This window comes from Pleurodeles waltl, chromosome 4_1, assembly GCF_031143425.1.
Source record: "Pleurodeles waltl isolate 20211129_DDA chromosome 4_1, aPleWal1.hap1.20221129, whole genome shotgun sequence".
In the NCBI taxonomy this organism is placed as follows: domain Eukaryota; kingdom Metazoa; phylum Chordata; class Amphibia; order Caudata; family Salamandridae; genus Pleurodeles; species Pleurodeles waltl.
The window spans coordinates 822,607,809-822,633,505 of record NC_090442.1 but is presented as its reverse complement, the minus strand read 5'-3'; positions in this window follow the sequence as shown (position 1 = coordinate 822,633,505).

Genomic DNA, 25,697 nt, shown 5'->3' with positions numbered 1-25,697 from the left:
GAGAGGTGGTTGTTTATGGACCGTTAGTGCATTGTGATGTAATGTTCTTTAAAGAGGTGCATCTTTATCTCTTTCCTTAACTGGAGCAGTGTTTGGTCAGTAATGATGGATAAAGGGATGTTGTTCCAGACCCTAGACACACAGATGGGAAAGGCCCGCTGTATTGTTTTATATTTTTTTCCACTACTTAGTCCGCAGTCTGTTGTGTACCTGCCATCTCTGGTGCTGAGTACCACCAGAGATTATGAACTTTTCAGTTAGACAAGCAGGCGTGCTGGCTTTGAAGATTGTGCAGGGTGGCAAGGGGAGTCGGTGGAGACTCATCAGAATGAGGGTGATGTGGTCATATTTCTTGGATGACATGCGCTGCAGCATGTAGGATGCTCTTAAGGACAGGCAGTGTGGAGTCTGTGGTGTCATTGAGCAGGGCATTACCACCATCCAGACGCAGGATTATGAGGGCTTAACAGCAATTCTGAACATGTTTACTTTCTCCCACAGTAGTGTTTGAGCAGCTTTGCATGTGTGGAAAACCATTTTAAAGAAGCTACATCAGAGCTAAATCCATTTATTGTCATGCAGAACTTGGTGATGTGCAAAGATTAACCAATTATGTAAAATAGGTAGGTGCAGTACTTTCAGTAAAAGCAGCCAAAACATCTTGTTGCAGATCCTTGAATCTTTCCAAAAGTCTATTTACAGGCCTGACAATATGATTATTCACATAGTAGGCCTCCATTGCAAAACAGCCACAATATTCAGGCCCATATTTATACTTTTTTTAGTGCCGCATTTGCGTCATTTTTTTTACGCAAAAGTGACGCTAACTTGCTAAATACAATTGTATTTTGTAAATTTGCGCAGTTTTTTATGTCAAAACAAGGCGCAAATGCGGCGCTAAAAAAGTATAAATATGGGCCTCAGTGTCACAGACCTATCTTGCAATAATTTCCAATCTTCCATTTCGAGAACATGCCAACAGTTTACCACCTAAGCCTCACAAGAATCCTTTGTTATCTCTTGCTCCACTCTCCTCAGGCAGATTGTACTACTTGGCCCTGTGAGGCATACAAGGTCAGGTGCTCCAAACCCCACTAGCTTCTCTCAGAATGGAAAATCCTGAGCACCAGCACTTTCTCCCTCCTTTGCTGTTAAATCGAAGGATAAGTGTAGCAACCTCACAGAATGCATGGCAGCAGACTGACCGTGAGTTCCCATATAGGGCCAGCTAATTATGGTGTTTCATGAAAAAAGGCTTCTCTATAGGGGTGAATTTAACCTATATTCTTCCTTGACAAAGCTAGCCTCTTGTCATTAGAATACAGACTTCACCTTTTTGTACATCTTTATGAAACAATTTCTTTTATATTAACCCAGACCAATAGCTCACAAAATGAATACATCTTGAAATGACCACATGAAGCCAACATCAAAACAGAACGAACAAGAAAAAACAATTAAACATACTTTATATTGTAGTTCCAATGCATTTATGTTTTTTTCAGAGTACATATATCATTCCAATTTCCTGAAAGTATAATGGTGGTGCTCAAGAAATCAGCTACTTCTACATCAATCTATTCCCTAGAGCATCAAATTTGATACATCGGTTTCTTGAGTGTTTCTTCATACATCACAGGTTCATACACTGGTGGAATTAAGGTATAACATACCAATGGAGACTTTCCGCCCATCTTTGTTGTGACCATGCCCTAAATCCCGAATTAGTGGAGTTATGTATATGCAGCTGTATGACATGAAGACTTCTGGTAATCAGAGTTCATGCTAGTGTGTCAGTGCATCACATACAAGGAAACACTTATGTATAAAGAGAGAGCCAAAACAATCAGATTCAAGACAGTTCAACCAAAGAATGGCCTTATTTACGGCAGACAATTAGTTGCACATTTACAAGCCCCTAGCATTTCCTTGCACCACCCTAGTATAATTTTTTTTTATGCTAAGGCGGCTTCAAGGAGGCCTTTTCCCCACACCAGATTTACAAAGTGGCACAATGAAAGCTTGCACCACTTTGTAACCCTTTACGCCACATTATGGCTGTGCCAAGCATACTGTATTCAAAGGCGGGCATTCCCCCATTAGAAGGCCCAGAAAAGTGCCTCAGTGAAATTTACAAGATTTTACTGCGTCATGTTTCCTGTCATTTTTAACACCTGCCAAGGTAGACATTACAGTGACACTCCCATTCTTTCCAATGGGCCTCCCCATGCATTGCTGGACTAGTGCCATCATTTTTAGCACTAGTTAACCAATGCACCAAAATAGCATAAAAAGTGTTGACGCTATTCTGCTAACATCTGCTATGGTGCTCTTTATTGTAAATACGGTGATACTATAGTGATGCTAGAGGGTCCAGGGGGCGCAGGAAAAGTGGTGCATCATAGCTGATGCGCTACTTTCTTGTAAATTTGCCCCTAAGCCACCACTTACATATTAAGCAAACTGCATAATGTCATCAGGCACATCTTCACTACAGCTCAATTCTTTTGTGACTTGAGGGCTACTTAATAAGTTGTAATTTAATATTAATTAATTTCTTCAATGAAGCCTTCTGTTCCTAATTCCTGTCCAGTAAGTTTTTGTCGACTTTAGAACTCTGTTACTCTTAGCTCATCCGTTGTAGGTTTGCACAAACCTGACGTTCTTTACAATCCACTTAACTCATTTTTACCTAATGGTTGAATCAGAGTTGATTCTAAGTCTAGACTACTTCTACTCCCGAACTTCAGAACAATGAATCTTACATATGAGCCCTTTACACTGGTTTTACTTATTCATATGTCCTAGTACTACCTTTCTTTTCCCAGTCTTCATCCTCTAGGCTAACAGTCTGGAGTTAGAAACTGTGACACTCCGACCGCTATGTTAAACACATCGAATTGTGGTTGTTTGCTTCATTTGTTCAATAATTCAATAACAAAGATGGCTCACCATCCTCATAATCATCTCAATGCAGTCTCTACCTCGCTGGTTTTATACAAAGCTACGTCACATCCTGGGACCCCTGCCATGCTCTGTCACACACCACATTCTTCACAATAAATTATTTGGTGGTAGTAACCAAAAAATACGATCGGTATAATATAAAGAGTTTTTGAAAATGTAATCCAAAGAAGAACGCAGTGCTAATATATGTTTGAACGTGTTGTGTATGATTCTAAACACATGAGCGTTATTTACAACGATGCTCTCTCTCCTACTACAATTAATTAGGATTCATTGCTGATCATTCTTCATGGAAGAATTAGTTGACAGCTAAGTAAAAATAACCCTTTTCTAATTTGGATCCACCCTCTATAAATTAATCTCGTCGATTTGGCTTTTAGTAGGATTGAGCGAACTCGAGTTACTGTTTTGCAGATGTAAAGGGAAGCACAACAGAAAGCTTTCCAATACGCAAAGGTAAAACCGTATAGGAAATGAGTAAAACCACTGTTAGTGGCAGAGCATATTTTCTATCAATTTCGTTAGCTCTTCCTCTGATACAGTCAGTCTTACCGTTACTTTAGTTCATTTTGCAGAGGGGCCTATTTAGTTTGCATAATAATATAAGGAATGCATAAATCAAGCGGTTAGAATTGTATATATAGTGGCAGATTTCAGAGCCCCTAGCTCCTCTTTGCGCCACATTAGTGCCATTTTTTCACACTACTGTAGCCCAACGAGACCTAATTCGCAGTTCCCAATTCACAAATTGGTGCAATGCATGCCTTGCGCCACTTTGTAACACTTTAGCCCACATTATGCCTGTGCCAGGCATACTGTATGCAAGGGGGGCGTTCCCCAGTTAAGGGGGCTGAAAAAATGGCACAAAGAAATTTAAGAGATTCCTTTGCATCATTTCTTTACGCACGTTTAACGCCTGTTCAGAGCGCGCATTAAAAGGAGACACACCGTTGCTTACAATGGGCCTTGATGGGCTTTGCAGGATTAACATCCAATTTTTTTACACTTCCAAAGTAGCTTAAAAAATTCTGATGCTAGTTTCCTAATTACTGACGTGGTGTGCCGTATCTTAGATATGACGCACACATGGTGGCATTACGGGGGGCGCTAAGGGCTGCAAGAAATGTGGCACTGCACTGGATGCAGCACCACTTTTCTTAAATCTGGCCCATAGTGTGTTGTCTGGGTCACCTCCATCTGAGCTTTCATAGAAAAACAAAGACACATTTTCCAGTACCGAACCATCATTTTCAACCATGCGTGTGCCTTTCAGATCGCCTACTCATTCATTGATTCATTTATTTATTCATTCATGCATCCATTCATAATTTCGTCCATTCATTTAAGAGCTGCCTTACCAATGTCCTTTCTTTTTGGCTTTGATGCCTATTTACATGTTCAGTCAGAATTATCCACTGATGGGCCGACAAGAACAGTCCATACTTCTCCATGCACTGCTTTGGTAATATTATAGAGGCAGCCTCTTGGAGCCACGTCATGGTCAGCAAGTAATCTTCTTTATTATGCCAAATGCAATGTTGGTATGAAGGCTGTGCATCTGGCGTCGTCTTCTGATAATTCCTTTTCCCATCATATTAATTTTTCATTTCCATCGGACAGGCTTCATGAGCACCACTGGCTTGATGGAAGAATGTGGAGGCTTTCCTTGGAATGTGTTTTGTCCTATTTTCTCTGGTGATAAGATTGGTATCTGGAAAAGATTAAGCCCAAAGTAAACATTTCCCAGAAGAAAGACTTGTACCAGAATGGCCTGGGCCATGAGCCTTGACCTACCAGAAAGACCAGAAGCTGCACTCAGTCACTTTTCTTAGACATTTTGAAACAACCATAGATTTTGATATGTACTGTAGTGAATCCTAGTTTGTTTTAACGGGATAACAGGAGTTAGCTTAGCCGTAGGCTTGTAAACTCGTGCCCCCGTCACCCAGTGACTTTTAACCTACTTAGCTTGCTCTGTCTTAGTCCATTTAATTATTTATTTCCTTTAAGATGGCGGCCTTGTTTATAGTTAGGCCACTTGTTATGGGTTCTGTTATCAGTGTCACTGTGCCAAGGTGTCAAGATCAAGCACGAAAGACAAACATACAGTAGGTATTCACACTTAGGGATTTTCCTTCTCTATATTTTCGAGGGATTGTTGATATTAATTGCCATCCCAAGCATGCCTGTTATCTATTGTTATGAATAACACTTATGTCAGGGGACCTTGTAGATCTGTATAAATACAACACACTTTAGATAGATAATCAGAGGGATTCCGACCAGAGGGCATGCCACCATCGCTGATACCAATGCTGCAGTCATCTTGACGCTGACCCAGTCTTCGTGTCCCTGCGGAGTCTGAGATAGAGACCTCATTCCAAGGTAACGAGGGTTGGGGACTCCTCTCATGGACACGACTTTGGCAGATTAGGTTTAACGAACCCAGCTCTCCTTTAGGTAGGAGGTTAGACCTATTCTCCTGTGGGTACTAGGGCTTATTCCATCTTTTACATATACATATATTTCTTTCATATATTGCACAATGGTGGGGGTCTTTATAACAATGACTCTCTTCTTCACAATATTGTTGCTTGGTATATTCATTATCCTAATCATTGCAGTTCATGCAACTCATCACAAATTGCAGTTATGTTGAATAAAAACTATTATAACTTCACTGCATCTGTGTTATTGCCTTTGTTTGTATGAGACGTAATAAATCTATGAGAAAAGGGTAATCTCCGTTTAACCACAATAACCCTGAGATATCGTATTTTGAGTCCATGCGTAAGCGACTGCTACAAATCACCTTTTACTATTGTGTTTCTGGTGAAGTACTGCTAGTAAGCCGGTAAGGTTTGGACAACAGTTACAACTAGTTGTAGGAAGAGACTTAGGGGGTCATTCTGACCTCGGCGGAAAAAGCCGCTTACCGCCGGTCAGAAGACCGCCACAATACCGCCGCGGCCGCGGTCAGCCGCCACGGTCATTCTGACCCACAACTGCCAAACCTCCAAAAATCCGACCTCCATTGCAGTCCGCCACATCAGCGGCCAGCGATAAACTGGAGATGACTAAACCTCCACCGCCACGCCAACAGAAATACGCCCATGCCATTACGATCCACAAATCCACGCGGCGGTCTTTCAAACGTGGTAGTCTATTGGCGGTACACACCGCCGCGGTCAAAATACACACACCTTTACAAAACACTACCACATTGGACAATTTGAAATACACACACCTGATACACATACAAACAACACTCCCACACATCCAATCAACTATAAAACACACACCCACATCACCCACAAACCCCTACAACCAAAAATCAGAGACGAAGGAGAGAGAGACACATCAGAGAATAGAGAGCCAGACACACAGAGGCACACTACAACATCACACACACCACATAGTAGCACAAAGCACCACACACCAACACACTCATCACCACATACACCACCCCACACCTCATCCACACCACCCCATGGCACCACAAAGACACCCACACTTTACGGACCAAGAACTCAGGGTGATGGTGGAGGAAATCATCAGAGTGGAACCCCAGCTCTTCGGCTCACAGGTTCAGCACACCACCATAGCAAGGAAGGCGGAGCTATGGCAGCGGATCGTGGACAGGGTCAACGCGGTGGGACAGCACCCCAGAAATAGGGACGACATCCGCAAACGATGGAACGACCTACGGGGGAAGGTGCGCTCGATGGTGTCGCGACACAACATCGCGGTGCAGAAGACTGGCGGAGGACCCCCACCCACCCCACCAGAATTCACAGCATGGGAGCAAGAAGTATTAAATATCCTGCATCCTGAGGGCCTCGCTGGAGTACCCGGAGGAATGGACTCAGGTAAGTCCTATCTCATATACTTCATCCCCCCACCCCACCAGCATGCCAACCCACACCCCCACCCCCAACCCACCATCACACATCATCCCTGAGAATGTTTCCCTAGCACAACCCACCCAACCCCTCACCAACCCTTGCATGCCACCACAAACATTGGACAGCCATTACCTAAGCATGACCACTGCACATACCCATCCCCCCCCACAAACCACCCTCACAACACCACCCACAAGGGAATGCCTGCACTGGGGGACAAGGGCACCCATAAATCGCACGCTATTTCACACACAGAAACAATAACCATACTCTCTCACCCCATGCAGGACCCAAACACCAACATACCGGTCAGGAGGGTCCTCAAATGTCCATCCCACCCCGGAACAGGCCCCCAGTGAGGACAGCAGCTCGGTCGACCTGGAACCTGATGACCAGCCCGGACCATCGGGGACCTCTGGGCAGTGGGTTCCCCAAACACAGACACAGGCCACAGCAGACCCGAACCCCCCTGGGAACAACAGCACAGCTCCCACCCAGCGGGCCCATGCCTCTGTCTCTAGGACAGGTCAAGCAGCGGTGTGTCTGCCACTACAGGGCACCCAGGCCAACCCAACACCCCAACAACAACAGGGACCTGGGGGCAGTGGGAGTGGGCACACCGTCCAGGGGACAGAGGCCCAGGCAAACAGGGCAACTCGGAGGGCTGCCGTGCGACAGGGGGGGGAGGAGAGGCCCAGGGAACCCACTATCCAAGAGGCCCTCACTACCATCATGGGAGCATACCACCACTCCCAAGAGACGATGGCGACGGTACTGGCCAGGTTCACCGAGATACAGGCACAGCAGGAAGAACGCTACATGGGGTTCAGCAACCAACTCACCACCATCGCTACCGCCATGGGGAGCATGGTCCAGGCCCTCAACAGGATAGAAGACACGTTGCGGGACCATGTGGCACCACACAGGGCCCCTGTCACTAGCCAGGAACAGCCTACCACCTCCGCCGGCGCTAGTGGACAGGAGGCCCACACACAACGACAGGCCACAAGAACCCCACCTCCTGCTGAAGAACAACCACCCCGCAAGAGGAGCCTAAGACCCCCAAAAAAACCAGAGTAGCATGCCAAGACCACCGCCAGCATGAGATACCCCCAGAAGTCATCCCACTGTCCCACCTTGCCACCCTGTCCAAACTCAAACAGCCCCTGCTCCATCCTTCCACAGGCATATGGACAATAGACCTGTCAGACTGAGAACTGGACTCTGCCATGGACATCACTCCACCCCCACCCATCACCGTTTTACTATAATGTACCATTATCTAAGCACACAAAATAAAACAATTATTGCACCGAAAACCGTTTTGAGTCATGCTGTATTCTCAAAAGATCGTACAACCCATAACAGTTCACAATATGTGATGTCAGTTAGTGATGACAACATACCAATGTCAATACGCTGTAGTACATGGCCAAACCAAGCAGAAGTCGGGCTATGAGTCATTAAGCACTGAGAAGGGAAGGGAAAAAGAAATGTTATTTAAAAGAGCTGGGGGGAAATACATAAAGTTGAGATGCATGAGGCTCTAAGTAAATGGGAAATGGCGTGGCTGAACCTTACCTGTGTGCTACTGAAAATACTGTTGTATGACAGCTTCCCTGTTGTCTGTTTCCTCACCGTCGTCTTCCTCCTCTTCACTCTCCACAGGCTCCACGGCTTCTACGACACCACCATCTGGACCATCCTCCTGCAGGAAAGGCACCTGGCGTCGCAAAGCCAGGTTGTGAAGCATACAGCAGGCCACGATGATGTGACACACCTTCTTTGGTGAGTACATTAGGGATCCACCTGTCATATGCAGGCACCTAAACCTGGCCTTCAGGAGGCCGAAGGTCCTTTCTATGACTCTCCTAGTACGCCCATGGGCCTCATTGTACCGTTCCTCTGCCCTGGTCCTGGGATTCCTCACTGGGGTCAATAGCCACGGCAGGTTGGGGTAACCAGAGTCACCTATTAGCCACACACGCTGTCTCTGTAGCTGTTCCATCACATAGGGGATGCTGCTATTACGCATACCATACGCGTCATGCACTGACCCAGGGAACATGGCATTCACATGGGAGATGTACTGGTCTGCCAAACAGACAACCTGCACATTCATAGAATGGTAATTTTTCCTATTTCTGTACACCTGTTCATCGTCATTTGGGGGTACTAATGCCACATGGGTCCCATCAATGGCACCAATGATGTTGGGGATATGTCCAAGGGCATAGAAATCACCGTTCACTGTGGCCAAATCAGCCTCTTCTGGGAATATGATGTAGCTCCTCATGCGTTTCATCAGGGCAGACAACACTCTGGACAGAATCTTTGAAAACATAGGCTGAGACATTCCAGATGACATGGCCACTGTTGTCTGGAATGAGCCACTTGCAAAAAAATGGAGGACTGATAGAACCTGCACTAGAGGGGGAATTCCTGTGGGTTGGCGGATGGGTGACATCAGGTCTGGCTCCAGCTGGGCACACAGTTCATGTATAGTGGCTCGGTCAAGTCGGTATCGGAGTATTATATGGCGTTCTTCCATTGTCGACAGGTCAACCAGCGGCCGGTACACAGGAGGATTCCTCCTTCTCCTCGCAAGTCCCTGCGGACGGTGCCTAGGAAGGACAACATGGAGCACTGAGTCAATCAACTCACAGGTACGAACAACACAGCTTGCACAGTACACGAAAATGTATTGACTGCTATGTTTGTATGTGTGCAAATGCAAGGCCTAGGCCTGTGTGACGCAGTAGAATTTAAGCCATGTGGGCCCTTGAAATGGCAGCTGCCTGACCTCTAAACTGGGACAATGGGATGTGAGGTCAATGCGCTGGCGTGGCACACCGTGGCGGTAGGCGGTCGAAGACCGCGGTGCAAAGCCGCATTGGTTAACATTGCACCCTATGGGATTCAGGAGCCAATGACGATGTGCGCCGGCGGTCGCGGTACGCACCGCCGCGGTACGCACCGCCGCGGGCGTGACTGCCATTTTCTATCTGCTTAATCACTCGAGACCTGATCATCCACAGGAGAGGACCTATACTGCAAGTGCTGCTGTGAACTCGGTCTGGAAGTGACAATGGCTGCTGCAACTGGGGAAAGGGCCCCATGCCTTCACGTCTGAAGAGTTGGAGGAACTTGTGGACGGGGTCCTCCCCCAGTATGCGCTACTCTACGGTCCTCCAGACCAACAGGTGAGTACACTGAGTGCACATTGAATGGGTAATGCCTGTGTGGAGTGGGGTGGCTGTCAGTTGGTGGGGTGGGGAGAAAATAAGGAATGCAACGCACGACTGATGAGAGTATGGGCCACATGGCAAGGGTGGGGAGGGGGGGCATGTACTCCAAACATGCAGAAATTTGACGTTTTCTCTTTCCCACCCTGTACATGTCAAACAGGTGAGCGCCCATCAGAAAATCGATATTTGGCGTGCCATCGCCAAGGAAGTCCGGGCCCTGGGGGTCTACACCAGACGGGGCACCCACTGTCAGAAGAGGTGGGAGGACATCCGCCGCGGAACCCGAAAGACCGCCGAGTCACTGCTGGGGATGGCCTCCCGACCTAGGAGGGGTGCCAGTCGTACCCTGACCCCCCTGATGTCCCGGATCCTGGCGGTGGCCTACCCTGATTTGGATGGGCGCTTGAGGACATCACAGCAGACACAAGGGGGTGAGTATCAGCACATTCTCCTATCTATACGCGCAGTGGAGGCGTCTGGGTGGGGGAGGAGGGCTGTGGGTGACAGTAGGCCAGGGCGCTTTCTGTAGTGTAGTCCCCTCCCTTAGACATGGCCCTGTGCCCCCGCCCACCACCTCTGTAGGGTGCCAAGTGCAGCTATCCATGGTCCAACATCACCCATGAGCGCGTCTGTTGTCCCTAGACCTGTTGGCCTAGTCAGAAGTACAGAGTAGTGTACCCCAAGTTCGCGGCTTAGTGCATGAGGCACCTGTGTCTGTCCTCTCCGCCAAGGCTATTGACAAGGCATGCACTCAACTTTGTTTTATTTCTCCCCCCACCCTTATTCTTTGTTTCTTGTGCATTAGCATCATCAGGCGGAGGAGAATTGGCGTTGGAGCACGAGGGAGCTGCAGGTCACCAGGCCCCGGTGGGCACTGACACAGACACGAGGGCACCAGTGATCCGGAGGGCGAGGGGAGCACCACAACGGGGGCCGGTGGAGACACCAGCGACACGGACACGTCCTCGTTTGGGAGATACCTAGCGGGGGCGGCAACATCTGTGCCCCGCGCAACAACAGGTACAGCCGCCACCCAGTGCACCAGCACCGCCCTCCCAGCAGCCCCTCAGTCTTTGCTCCGTGCCCGTTCGCCCAGGAAGGCGCGCGTCTCCTTCGCCCCAGGCACCTCAGCCCCTGCCTCTGTTACCCCTGCTGCCCTCAGTGCGGAGCTCATTGACCTCGTGAGGACGCTCATTGTTGGGCAGACTACCCTTTTGAATGCCATCCAGGGGGTGCAAAGGGAGGTGCAACAGAGCAATGCCTACCTGGAGGGCATTCATTCGGGTCAGGCTGCCCATCAACAAGCGTTCACTTCTCTGGCCTCAGCACTGACGGCAGCCATTGTCCCTGTCTCCAGTCTCCCTCTTCTAACTGCCTCCAGCCTTTCTCTGTCTCCTGTTCCTCAGCCTATCCCCTCCACACCATCTGACCAGCCTGCACACACCTCAACACCCAAGGCCAGCTCATCCAAACATAAGCACCACAGAACACACAAGCATTCACCCAAGCAACACCCAGTTGCAGACATACCAACAGTCACTACCACCTCTGTGTCCCCCTCCTCCTCGTCTCCCTCCTCCCTCCCTGTGACGTCTACACTCACACCTGCATGCACACCAACATCAGCCAGTTCTTCCATCACCAGCACACCCTCCACTACAGTCCTCACACGTGCAGTCACAACCCCCACTGCCATGTACACGTCCCCTGTGTCCTCTCCCACTGTGTCTGTCACCCCCTCTTCCAAGACACATAAACGCAGGCAGACACCCAAACAACAGCCAACCACCTCACGACAGCCTACGTCTCAGTCACCTGCACCCAAGGACAGCACACCTGACTCTCCTACAACCACATCCTCTTCCTCCACTTCTATCTCCACTACTCCTACCCTTTACCCTGGTCCAAAGAAATATTACCTCTCAAATGTTGACCTCTTTCCCTCCCCTGACCCACCCCCTCCATCTGGGAAAAGTCCCAAAGGCACCTCAGCCACCACCAGCCCAGCTTCCAAGGTACAAGTGGTGCATGGAATATGGAGTCCACCCTTTGGCGGCAGTGACACTTCGCTGAGCAGCAAGGGGACTGGCAGCCCCCCCCAGGCAAGAGGACCCGGAAAGTGAAGGGCCGCCGTGAGCGGACTGAGACGGATGCCCCCAAGGAGGTGACTCCGGCCACTTCACCTGCCACAACAGCCAGGGGAGGCAAGGGCCCGAGAGCCCCATCTAAGGAGCGGAAGGGCAGCAGGGCGGAGAGGCCAGCCAGCAGGAGCGCGGAGCAGGAGGGCCCCACACGCCCCATCCCGGCTGCAAGGGACGACACCAAAGGGCCCAGGACTCCGTCTCCAAAGGGGCCTGACACTGCACGTTCGGAGGGCGAGTGAGCAGGTTGTCCAGGCCAGGTCTGACTCCCTACACTGACTGGAAGAGCACCGCTGAACAGGGCCCCGCCGTGCAGAAGAGCACCGCTGAAGAGGGCCCCGCCGTGCAGAAGAGCACCGCTGAACAGGGCCCCGCCGTGCAGAAGAGCACCGCTGAAGAGGGCCCCGCTGTGCAGAAGAGCACCGCTGAACAGGGCCCCGCCGTGCAGAAGAGCACCGCTGAAGAGGGCCCCGCCGTGCAGAAGAGCACCGTTGAACAGGGCCCCGCCGTGAAGACAAGCACCGCTGAACAGGGCACCGCCGTGCAGAAGTGCACCGCTGAACAGGGCCCGACGTGAAGACAAGCACCGCTGAACAGGGCCCCGCCGTGCAGAAGTGCACCGCTGAACAGGGCCCCGCCGTGAAGACAAGCACCGCTGAAGGGGGCCCCGCCGTGCAGAAGTGCACCGCTGAACAGGGCCCCGCCGTGCAGAAGAGCACCGCTGAACAGGGCCCCGCCGTGCAGAAGAGCACCGCTGAACAGAGCCCCGCCGTGCAGAAGAGCACCGCTGAACAGGGCCCCGCCGTGCAGAAGAGCACCGCTGAACAGGGCCCCGCCGTGAAGACAAGCACCGCTGAACAGGGCCCCGCCGTGCAGAAGTGCACCGCTGAACAGGGCCCCGCCGTGAAGACAAGCACTGCTGAACAGGGCCCCGCCGTGCAGAAGTGCACCGCTGAACAGGGCCCCGCCGTGAAGACAAGCACCGCTGAAGGGGGCCCCGCCGTGCAGAAGTGCACCGCTGAACAGGGACCCGCCGTGCAGAAGAGCACCGCTGAACAGGGCCCCGCCGTGCAGAAGAGCACGGCTGAACAGGGCCCCGCCGTGAAGACAAGCACCGCTGAACAGGGCCCCGCCGTGCAGAAGTGCACCGCTGAACAGGGCCCTGCCGTGAAGACAAGCACCGCTGAAGGGGGCTCCGCCGTGCAGAAGTGCACCGCTGAACAGGGCCCCGCCGTGCAGAAGAGCACCGCTGAACAGGGCCCCGCCGTCTCAAGCACCGCTCCGCTGGGCACCGCCGTCTCAAGCACCGCTCCGCTGGGCCCTTCATCACAAGCACCGCTCCGCTGGGCCCTTCCTGTCAAGCACCGCTCCGCTGGGCACCGCCGTCTCAAGCACCGCTCCGCTGGGCCCTTCCTGTCACGCACCGCTCCGCTGGGCACCGCCGTCTCAAGCACCGCTCCGCTGGTCCCTTCCTGTCACGCACCGCTCCGCTGGGCACCGCCGTCTCAAGCACCGCTCCGCTGGGCCCTTCCTGTCAGGCACTGTTCAGGGTTCACTGTGCCCACCATGCATCCTCCTTGTCCAGTGGGGACATTTATCCACCTGATGGACTGTGGCTTTGCACACCCCAGGATGGCACAGTGGGCAATCCACCCACTGTAGAGACTTTGCGAGACTGTGGCTTTGCACTCCCCAGGATGGCACAGTGGGCAATCCACCCACTGTAGAGACTTGAGAGACTGTGGCTTTGCACTCCTCAGGATGGCACAGTGGGCAATCCACCCACTGTAGAGACTTGAGAGACTGTGGCTTTGCACTCCCCAGGATGGCACAGTGGGCAATCCACCCACTGTAGAGACTTGTGAGACTGTGGCTTTGCACTCCCCAGGATGGCACAGTGGGCAACCCACCCACTGGAGAGACTTGAGAGCCTGTGGCTTTGCACTCCCCAGGATGGCACAGTGGGCATGGTGGGCCCTTCGTGGATCTGGCGTCGTGGACTCATGTGGCTGTGGTGCCCCCCCCTTCCCTTCCCCCTGAGGTGCCTGTGGTTTTGTCACCAGATGCCCCTGCAGTGTTCTCTCCAAAGGACTCAGGTCTCCTGTGTGGGCTTTGCCCTTGTTTCGCTACACTTTGGCCCACGGACATGATGGATTCGTAAGATGTGCAGGACTACTTGCTTCAGTTATCCACTGCTGTGTAAATAATTTGTTTATCAGAAGAAAGTTTTGATGGTTGATAAATACTTTTCTGAGACTATTTTGTTCATAAATATTTATTCTCAGTTTGGTTATGTGATTGTATTTTTTACGGGTGTTTGGGTGGTGTCACTGTGACTTGTTGCTCTGCATTGGTGTGTACATCTTGGGGGGGTGGTGGGGGTCGCATATGTGTGTGCCCGTAACCTTTCCTCCTCCCCCCTCCCGTGTGTCGTAGGTGCAGTACTCACCGTTGACGTCTGCGGCGGAGTTCGTACTCGTGGTAGATGAGCAGGCAGACAAGTGCAGGTATGATGTTCAATTCGGGTTCCATGCTGTCCTCCGTCCTCATGGAGTGCGTAGAGGTGAGCGTTTTCCCGTTCGTAGTCTGTTTCCGCCGTGTTTTTATCGGCGGTGCTCCCGCCCCGGAAAAGGTGGCGGATTGGTGAGTTGTGATAGGGTGGGCGGTACATTGTCTGCCGCCTGCCTGTTGGCGGTGACCGCCGCGCTGTTTGTTTGTCCCGCCGTGGCGGTCGGAGTGTTAAAGTGGCGGTCTCTGTTGGCGGTTCCCGCCAGGTCAGAATTCCATTTTTCGGACCGCCAGCCTGTTGGCGGGTTGGCCGCCGCTTTATCGCCGACCGCCAGGGTCAGAATCACCCCCTTAGTCACCTACAAACGAAAGTACTGTCATCCTGAGACCAGCAGTCTTGCTCAGAGCAAGAGTCCTAACTACGACAGTACCCAGTATGCCTACTTCGGCAACAAAGGACCTGATTTAGAATTTGGTGAATGTGACTGATATCCCTTCCATCACCCACCTCTTTAAATCAGGCCCTTAGCCTAAATTAATTTGACCGTTATTGAATAACAGCTTTATGTGTCATCACATGATGCAATATCATCACATTTGTCTATTGTGTTTTTTGAGTTATCTATTTGCTAGTCCCTGCATATTTTTAGCACATAAGGATTTAATGTTCGTCGTTATTTGTTATTTTTTATTGTACCATTTATGTAATACTGTATACTTCATTTGCTTAAATGGATGGGACACATGTTACTATTTGCGGGAGTGCATGGTTGGAGGAGTGTTGTATTTGTTGTGAACTTGTGTGCGAAGAATTTGTTGTGGTGCTTGAGTAACTGGAGATGTAGTCTTATCTTGTTTTGGTATAGAGCGCCCGGCAGTGTGATGGAAGAGGAAATGTGGTAGATATATGCAGTATCAAACAATAAACCCATTTTCAAGGGTATAACTGTCTTCCACCTCAGTGGTGTCATAAATCCTGTAGACTGCCAGCTCTATGCCTAGGTTTAATTTTTATTACGCTGTAGGAAAAATACTCACACAGGAACAGGAAGAAATGTAGTTGACAGATAGCAACACCGTTAGAGCAGCACATCATTAACATGGCATCAATAAAGATACTCAAAAAGTAATTCCTTGTAAACTTGTTTACCCAAGCGAACCTTTTGGGCAAATATTTTGTGCAAAATGCATTTAAAAAAAAAAAAAAAAAACTTTTTGGCTATACAGAGGAAGTGCAATAGACAGTGAGGTACTCTGTCGACAGTATTAGCTTCATCTTTTTATCTTGAATTCTTCTTCCTGTGTTTTGTCCAGCTCTTCGTCATTTTTTTGTTTGGATTTTGGAGGAAAAGCAACCTCTGCCTTTGTCTGTAATCTCTGCTTCATCAACCCTCCCCTAGAAGTTGGAGTCTGTAACTTTCTTTAAAAATTATTTAAGAGGAGTGCATTTCTTTGAAAAAAAATGTTTGGCAGGTACCACTATTTCTGTTCACGTTTATCATTTTGTTCACCTATGTGAGATTAAGGGATAATGGGAATTTTTGGATGATGAAGGGCTATGGTTATCAATATTTTCTCCTTGTCTTTGCTGCTTATGAATTTTGAACAGATTTGTTTTCATACTGTGGCAGGTTATATTGCTTTTATTGCTTGGAGCCTAGCCTGCAGGACACCTTGGATGTATTTTAATGTATCTTTCATATTCTTATTGCTTGTGTGCTAGGGATATTTGTATTATTCTAGGGCCTTGTGAATGATCTTGCACTCATGCCAAATGTAGTTTTTTGCCTCCATGTGCCTGCTGGTGGCTCCAGGATTCCAAACCCATGTATCCAGATATTTACCTTTGTTCTTCCCCATGTGCTTGCTCACCATTTTTGTTTGTATGTTTGTGTGAGATGGTTGATGGATAATTGTTTTTCTTCAACTTTTAAGAGTATTTTGTAGGGGTAATTGTTGCCTTAAGCTGTTTGCATTTAGGACTTTTTTATTTTATTTCATTTTTTCTAAGCAGTGACAGTAAGTTTGTGGATTGTGGATCCAGTGCACATTATTTTTTGTATTGCTGGCTAGATGGGAGCAGTAATTTTGTCTTTGCTCTACATGCACTGGCCCTTGCTGTGTAGTGAGTGACCATTTTTTTAAATAGTAGATGTTTCTGATTCTTCATAATTTTATTAAATTTTCTAGGAGTAGCAATATGAGAAGCCTCCCATTTAATGTTGTTCATTTTGTTTCCTAACATATTTTCTGAAATATCTGCTTATGCTTGTAGCTGATTGTAATAGTCTGTAGTACATGGTTGTTACTTTTCATTAATTTATTTGTTTTTTACCTGATCCCAGTACCTCCCATAAGGGCCCAACGGTCATTGTGGTACACAAACTATTTACTAATTAATTTATTTCAATGTTGCCTGCCCCCAGATCCTCTAGCCATTGTATGAGCCCTATTAGAACACCAGCTATCTCTTAAATAATGTATTACATTGTTGCCTTCCTCCAAAAGGGCTCCCAAAAGCACTTGAGTGAAATCAGATATTTTTATAATAATTTAATACAGTTATGTTTATAAAAGTGCTGGTGGGTATTTATGACATGTATTGTGTTGGCAAGAACTGCCAAGTGTCTCTCCCTCTATCTGTTTTTATTGCCTGCAGGTACACACGAGAATTCTGTTTTGAGATGCAGAGAACTATGGCCCATATGTACTAACACTTTTTCTCATTGACACAAAATAGGTAAAACCCTTTGATACATCTGGCCCTATTGTCATTTAGCTGACACCAGAGACCAGACAGACATTTCTGCAAGGTGCTTCTGATATTGCTCCTGACTATTAAAATACAGCTCCAAAAAAGGAGGTTCCTGCTGAGGCAATGACCATTGAGGACCAGAAGTCTGTTGCCATTGCCACCATTGGCATCAAACCCTCATCATTTTTCTGGCAATGGTGTGAACCTGCTGTCCCCTCCACAAGGCGAGAAGGAGATGGAGGAGGATCACCCATGGATCAAAAACTGCACCACCAATGCCAAAACCAAATCAGATGTCTCTCAGCCTCTGCAGTGACTGAAGTAATGGGTTAGAGAAGTTAATTGGAATTCAAATTGTCCCAACAGCAAACTGAATATTCACAGGAAATGCAACAGCAAACACTGCCTGTCTGAGTTGGACTAGAAGGGAAATAGTCCAGCACACCAAAATAAAAGTAGCCCCAATTAGCGAACCACATAGCTAAAATTCTGTCACACATATGCAAATTGGGCCAATTTTGAGCTTGTAAATATGCATTGTATGAGTATTTTGCAAGGAAAGGGAGACTGCTTTTGTGTTTGCTGCTGGCAAAGTTTGTGACAATATCAGGAAAATGAAAAGTAAGAACTGACCCAACTAGCCATAACACAGGCCCAAAAACTCATATTAAACTGTCTCACACAATAATCAGTCAGACCAGCTATCAGGCATGGCTTTATTGCTCTGAAGGCTAGACCGACCCTGCTTCCTGCCTCTCCTGCTCTTTCTTGCTTTTGATATTTAATTTATTTTTCTCCTTTTTCTCTCTTTTTCTAGAACCTATCTTCTCCTTGCTTCTCAATATTTCTATTCTCTCACTAGCCTTCTTCTCTGTAGACCATGCGTGGCAGCTGAAATGGTTTCTTGGCTGTGCCTGGCCATGAGCAGAAGCTGCCACCTATCTTTGGCCACTGTGCTTTTACCTATTCCCCAGTTTCAGAAGCCTTCCATCATGGGGGCCTCCTGCAACTGAAGAAGTCGCCTATGAGGATGGAACAAAGAAGTCAGAGCAATGTGGCCACCATAACCCTGCAGCTTGTTGTCTGTTCCTGTTGGAAAGAAAATCAGGCTTCAGGGATTTGGTGAGTTTTACTGCTTTAGGGCAAAGAACCTCTTGTTGACATCCAATACGCTACATTCACAGTGCAGTGGACTTCATTGGGTCATCCGCAGTTCGGGAAAAGAAAATCTTTCCAATAAAAACACAAGAAACATGTTCTTTTCCCAAAAAGTTGGGAGACGAGGGAAATGCTTCCCTTGAGATTTCAAGGTTGATTTAAAAAAAATATATATTTTGCTTTTTTGTGTAGCATGCTGGAATCTGCATGGATCCACAAATGAACAGCCACACAGTGTTTGTACACTTCTCCCAATAAGAATAGTATTCAACTTGTGGCTGAACCATCACCCATGAAAGAAAAGGCCTCAAATGTAACAAGGAAATATTAAGATTTTGCCTTGCATTTTAACCCATTCTGGCCATGTGAGTAGCTGTGGTATTTAGACCAAGGCTTGGTCGGTACCCATAAAAACCTGCAGTCACAGATATTTCTGAAAACAAGACACCTAGGGTAGTCCAGGGAGTGTGGATTGTGAGGATCCCAATACTTTTTCTTAGCCAGAATGCCCTGAAAACACCAAACCTTGGCTAAATCACAGATTGTCCTCATATTTCTGTGAAGGGAAATTTGGGAATCTGAGTTCTATAAAATTCCTACCACCAAGCATTGCTACACTTCTCCCAATTAAAATGGTACCCACAAATTTTAACCAGATATTATACATTTAGGGAAGTGCCACTTTTCTTACGCCCTTTACCGCCACGCTACTGCCACCATGTTTGCGCCATATTTACAATACGGCACACCATGGCACAGGGTAGGGGGCAATAGCGTCATTTTATATGACGCAATTGATGTACTCTGCACGAGTAGCGCCAAAATTTGGGCACTACTGCTGCAGAGTACCTAGGTGCCCATTGTAATCAATGGTGTGCCCCCTTTCTCCCCTGTTCTGAGCAGGCGTTACAAGTGCCGAAAAAAATGACGCAAGCAAATCTGTTAGCGGGTACGCCCCCTTTGCATACATTATACCTGGTGCAGGCATAATGTAGCGCAAAGGGTTACAAAGTGGTGCAATGTAAGCATTGTGCCACTTTGTAAATATGGAGCTGGGCTTTTGGCCTTGTTGGGCCACATTTGCGTCATGAAAAATGACGCTAATGTGGCACAAGGAGGCGCTAGGTGTTCTTTTAGATATAGCATGAGAGCAGTGCCAGGATTGCATGGGGAGCCTGTCCTAGTGTCCTAGGGACTGCTGGGACACCAACACCATTGAGAGAAGAGGAGTGAGGCGGCTGTCAGCGTCAGCAGCAAAGGTACGTTTTTTTAAATTATAATTTTATTTTACCCCATCACTCGCTTTCCCCTTCTCTACCCCTTTCCTTGAGATTTGCAGAGGCCGCCTCTGATCATACTGCTAGAGCTTAAAATTTAGTGATGTCCCTCATGTCACAAAAAGTCACCAGGATGAAGTTTTTGAAAGTAAAAGAGTGAAAACTAACAAAGAAAGCTGGACTGACACACAATTTAAATGTGCAATTGCTTGTATTCAGAGATTGACTTAGATGCCTTTTGAATTAAATCTCATGTTAGAAAGCTAAAACTGATGTTAAAATGTAATTTAGATTTTAGACTAACAATATGTATAGAAACAATTTTGAATTTTCAGTAATTAGTAAATGATTATTAAGTTTAAAAATATGTGCAAGTGAGAGAAATGAGCTTTTGTGTTGTACTAAATGAAATGCAATCACAAAGCCTTCCCATTTGAAATTAAATGTATTTGTCATACTAATGACGTATTATTAATGGTGAGTTTATAAGTTTGGATATTACATGTGTTTAACTAAAACCCATTAATTAAATGTATTATTGTGATTTAGTGTTAGCATAAGTGAAGCCCGCAGAGCTTGCATTTTGTAGTCATGTAAAATGTTGAATTATTATTCTTTTCATAATGTGAAGACTTCTTTCAAATTTCATTCCCATAAGAAGCAAAGATCTTCTGTAATGGAACCCATTGATTAAGCATGAAAGATACATTTATTTGTCCTCAATAACAGTACATTGTGGGAACATGGCTGGAGTTTGTACGCATTTGTTTCAAATCTGTTTGGATTCACACGGAACTGAGATGTTCCCATGACAGACCTGGGAACGTATTGGACTGTTTCAATTTGGAGTAATATGATTATTTCCCATTGGATGATGCCTAGTCAACATGACATGAACTGATACCTTTGACAAATCAGAATGTTTTGTCTAAAGTCTAAAATACTGATGGACATTTGAACTTTGATCAGTTGTGGTCAGTCGTGAGAAGTCTGCAGCAATTTTCCTGAGGAGAGCTATGGAGACCCAGATGCTTGCTGATACCCTGTGCATCCTGAATTCTTGCTGATGACGATTCTGCTGTATCTTTGGAGAGGTATCTTCCTCTCTGACATTTGCCCATACACTTGAAATGCCTTTTAAGTTTAAGTAATCCTTCTATTTTCCCATTCAGAAGCCCTGTAACTGAGATTCTGAAACGCTGATGCTTTCTCTTTTTACTTATCTTTTGTCAAACTTAGTTAGTAACCTACAGTCCAAGATTATCTTTGTTCAACTAATTTGTGGCCTTTGTGTATTTTTTTAACTTTGCCCACAGGTTTCTCCCCACACGTATATTTCCCTGATTTGGTTAGCTGTAGGATTGACTTGTGCCCAACCAAAGATAATTGACTCTGCTAAATTTGAAATGTCTAATGATTGTAAATTCTGAGCAATGCAATGCATTATATCAGTGTCTCAGATATTCTTATTGACGCTAAGTCTTATTCTTCTTGAATGCTTAGTTTCATTAATGTTAGTTCACTTGAATTTATTTTGACCACTTGGGCAACCCTTGGTGATTAAGGGGGTCATTACAACCTCGGCGGTCTTTTAACAAGACCGCCGAGGGACCCCCGTGCAGAAGACCGCCAGTAGTGGCGGTTTGCCGCTCGGCGTATTATGACCGTTGGCTGCCCTCCGTCGTTTTTTCCGACGGAGAGCCGCCAATAGTCATACTGGCAGGTGGCGGGGACGCTCCACCTCCACCGCCACGCCAACAGAACACCGCCCAGCAAATCACGTCCTGTGATTCTGTGCGGCGGTGTTCTGTTGGCGGTGTGGTGTCAATGGAGCTGCCCCCATGGCGCCCGTCCCCTCCCGGCGGATCGACGGAACAGGTAAGTCGATCATCCATTAGGGGAGGGGGGTAGTGGGGTGTTGTGTGGGTGCATGGGGTTGTGCGTCTGTGTATGTAGATGTGGTGGGTGAGTGTGTGTATGCTTGCGGGGGTCTTGTGTGTTTTGGGAATGAGTGCATGTATGTCTGTAGGTATGACTGTATGGATGTGTGCGTGTATGTTTCAATGTGGGTGTGCATGTCTGACTGTGTGTGTGGATGCTGGCATGTATGTCGGTGTGTGTGCGGGTATGTGTGTTGGTGGTGTCTGCGTGCGTGTCGGGTGTGTATGTGTAAGGTAATGTCGGGGGTAGGGGAGGGGGGCCTTGCCACCTTTGGGGGGTGGCAGGGGGTGTAGGGGAGGGAGTCGGTGTGGGGTTGGGCGGTGAGCTAGACCCCTATCAGTGCCATGGAAGGAATTCCCTGGCACTGATAGTGCTTACCGCCATGGATTTCATGGCGGTTCCTACCGCTGGAAATCCATGGTGGTAAGCCGGGTCAAAATACCGGCGGCGGTATTGTGACGGCCGCCAGGCTGGAGACCCAGGTCTCCAGCCCAGCGGGTGGAACGGAGAAGAGGCGGATGATCATGGCGGTAGCCGCCATGGTCATAATACTCAAAAAAAGACCGCCAACCTGTTGGCGGTCTTACCGCTGCTTTAACACCATCCACCAGGGTTGTAATGACCCCCTATGTGTCTTTATATTCTGGTTTTGCCCATTGTCTTCATGACTTTTAGCTTGTGTTTGTAATAATTTTTTAACATTATTTTTGATTGGAGTTTTCCTTCAGCGGCCACATTGGTCATGGTGTCTAAAGTGTTTGGGTGTTGAGGGAATATTGTTGATGGTTATACCACACTATTTACTGGGTCAAAAGGTCTGTTGACCTCGGTGAGCATTTGATTCCTGCAAAGGATGAAAAATGCTACAGCAGAAATAGGGTTTTGTCCTTTAAGAGGAGGAACCATATTGTTTAGAATAGGGAGTTAGAATTGACCCTATGTTATTGCCCAGTTCAAAAACTGTCCACCTAGTAATTCATCACATGGTCCGTTCCAGAGATTAATGAAGTTCCAGCGTTTTGACTACAAGCGATGAGTTGCATGAGTATCAACAGGGTTTTGCGCTTGCAATGCTTTTTGCTTGAAAATTGCAGAGAAGTGTGATGCTTCCTCATTCACAAGATCTGTCCGTGAATGTGACGCGGCAGCAAGATTCAGGAAGTCACAGTTTGAAGTGAATAGTGCTGTGAACATAGAAGAAGGACATTTTTTAAGCGAACTGCTCTGCTCTCTCTAATCTGGCAACCATCTTAGAAAGGCAAATTTTCATAGTTTTTTAAAACTTTCACAGAAGATCTGAGTTTGGCAGCCTCAGGTGGGGCCAGCGAGGGCCCAGTGCAGGGTCATACATTCCACGACGGACGACCCTGGGTGAAAGCACTAAGAGAACTCCTGAGAGAATTTCTGGTTGCAGTCTATTTCGATCCTCCTAAGACTCCCAGAACTGCCCAGGACCGGAATTCATAGAGGACGGCAGCCTAAGGCAAGTGCACAGCATTCTGCAAGCAGGGTCAAGGTGTCTTGGGGCTCCAATAAATTGAAGCTTGGCTGCAGGCAACCTACCTTTGACGGAAGCAGCTGGCGTTAGGCCAGTGCGGCTTGTCTGGACAGTGTTGCTGTGCTTCTCCTGCTCCCCCTGTCTCTCCTGCTCAATCCAACTTAACGGGTCTCTACTATTCTTCTCTTTTTCCATAAGCTGCAAGTCTTCAAGTGGAGTACTGACACCCCTCAAAAGGGCTACAAGCTTTTCTAAGAACTTATCATGCAGAGTCACATCTCCCTTTGACCAGAGCTTTGCGGGATAAGGAAGGACTTTTGGAGTCTGCTTCAACATGAGGTCTGGTAAACTAAGGAATGAACATCCAAACCCTCAAAAACACAAGAAATGCTGCCGCAGTAATGCTATTTTACATTTGCCATCGACCCCTGAAAAGTGGACTTATCCTCTTTCACCTACAGCAGTTACAGCGGCCACTTCTCCACTGGCTACCGATCCGTCCAACCCAGTCCCTTTGAAGTCTCAACTCTCCATTGTTCACATGTTGCATCCATCCCCTCAAAATTTCATGAATCTTCGCTTCTGGATTATTTCAAGAAAAAACCTAGGCTGGAACCTCCGGCAAACGCTGCGGAGAATGCGCTGGTGCCAGGCTGGGGCGTCTCTTCGGAATCTGCAGTCATTGATGCCCTAACTATGGCTTGTGGTTATTCTACAACAGTGGCTCAAGTTCATTGTCCTGCATTATCTGCCTTCTCTCAGTCAGGATCTAAGGATGAAGTATGCCATTCACCCTCCAATGAGGGCCAGCCGGCTGCGTCCTTGTCAAAACACGATCTTTTGCCAATTAATATTTCCAGGGATCATTCTTTCAACGTTGGAGAGTGGGAGTCCTCCATGGTAGCCTCTCCAGCTGTCCTCTCCCGTCTGTGAGTTGTCACGTTCCTCCACAGGACTGCAGTATTTCTACATCATATAGTCCACTGGCAGCCCAATGGATTCGTAGTTCAACTGGCAGTATTCATCCAATGTTACCAATAAGGTCCTTTAGCAGGGCTGGCAACCCTAGCTCTCAAAGGGAGCCTATCAAGGGCGAATTTAAGGACCAATCACTCCTTGATCTTTCCTGTCTTCAACATGATTCTTCAGGATGGGCTGGTAGGGTACCCAACCCTGTGCCCTCCTCTTTGGTCGCAGCAACTGACTCTCTTTGGCCTCAGCTTTTGCTAACTCTTCAATCCACTGTATTGGCTGTGAACTATCATTCCGATAAGTTGGACGTCCAAGTTGATTTTCTGAATACACTGGCCTCTTACGTAGCTGGTATGGATCAAAAAATAGAAAATCTTAACCAGCTTATTTCCAGAGCTCAGGTGAGCTCCAATCTTGCCCAACCAACATGCTGCTGCTCTCCAATTATTGAACGTCTTTCATCATTGCCCACCTTTTTAAGTTCAGTTCTATGTGAAATTAAGAGGCTATCTCCAGCTTCTGCGCCCATAGTGCCTCAGCCAAATTCAAGCACCCATTCTGACTTGGCTCACTATCCTATCAAACCAAAAACATTGGACGACTACTTCCTTCCAGTCAAAAATGCAACCTCTGCCAATTCTTCTCGGCTAGCTGGTACTGAAACTTTGTGTTACTCTGGTCAATCGTGCTCCCAAGATCTCTCACTTACCTGAACCTGAGTCTATGGTGCCTGTCATCGCCCACCCCCCCTGCATTCTTGCTCAACCAGCTTCAACATATCCAACGCCCCTAGGAGTTGATCTTGGGGCTCAACATTCGCTGAGCAAGAGGGAAAAAAAAAGACTCTGCAAACATCGGAATAAAAGGCAGAGCCAATCCCCTCAAGGATTCCTAACTAAAGCTCAACCGTTGGCTAGTCTTGAGGCATCGCAACTCTTGCAGCCACAGGTGGTCCCCAGGGTGTCACGATCACCCTGTTCTCTGTTAACCCCATTGGTTGGTCCTCCTCCCTCGATTGAGCTTGTTAAAGATCCTTCGGCTGCTATCACAGTGCGGGGAACTGAACCCCCCTTCAAGGACCCTTTGACTTTGGTTGAAGAAGGCAACTTAGATAATGTATTGGATACAGTAGCCTCACTTTAGGGAGGTGGAATGCCTGCCTGCTCCACGGCCACATTGTCTGAACCAAAAACTGTCTATGGAAATACTGGTGGTAAGGCCCTGGACCCTGGTTCTCCTAATTCCCTTAAGTTGCCTTTTGATAACATAAGATGCCTTCCTGCAATCATTTCATCAAACCTTCAGTCAGTTTGTGCGGACATGCCGG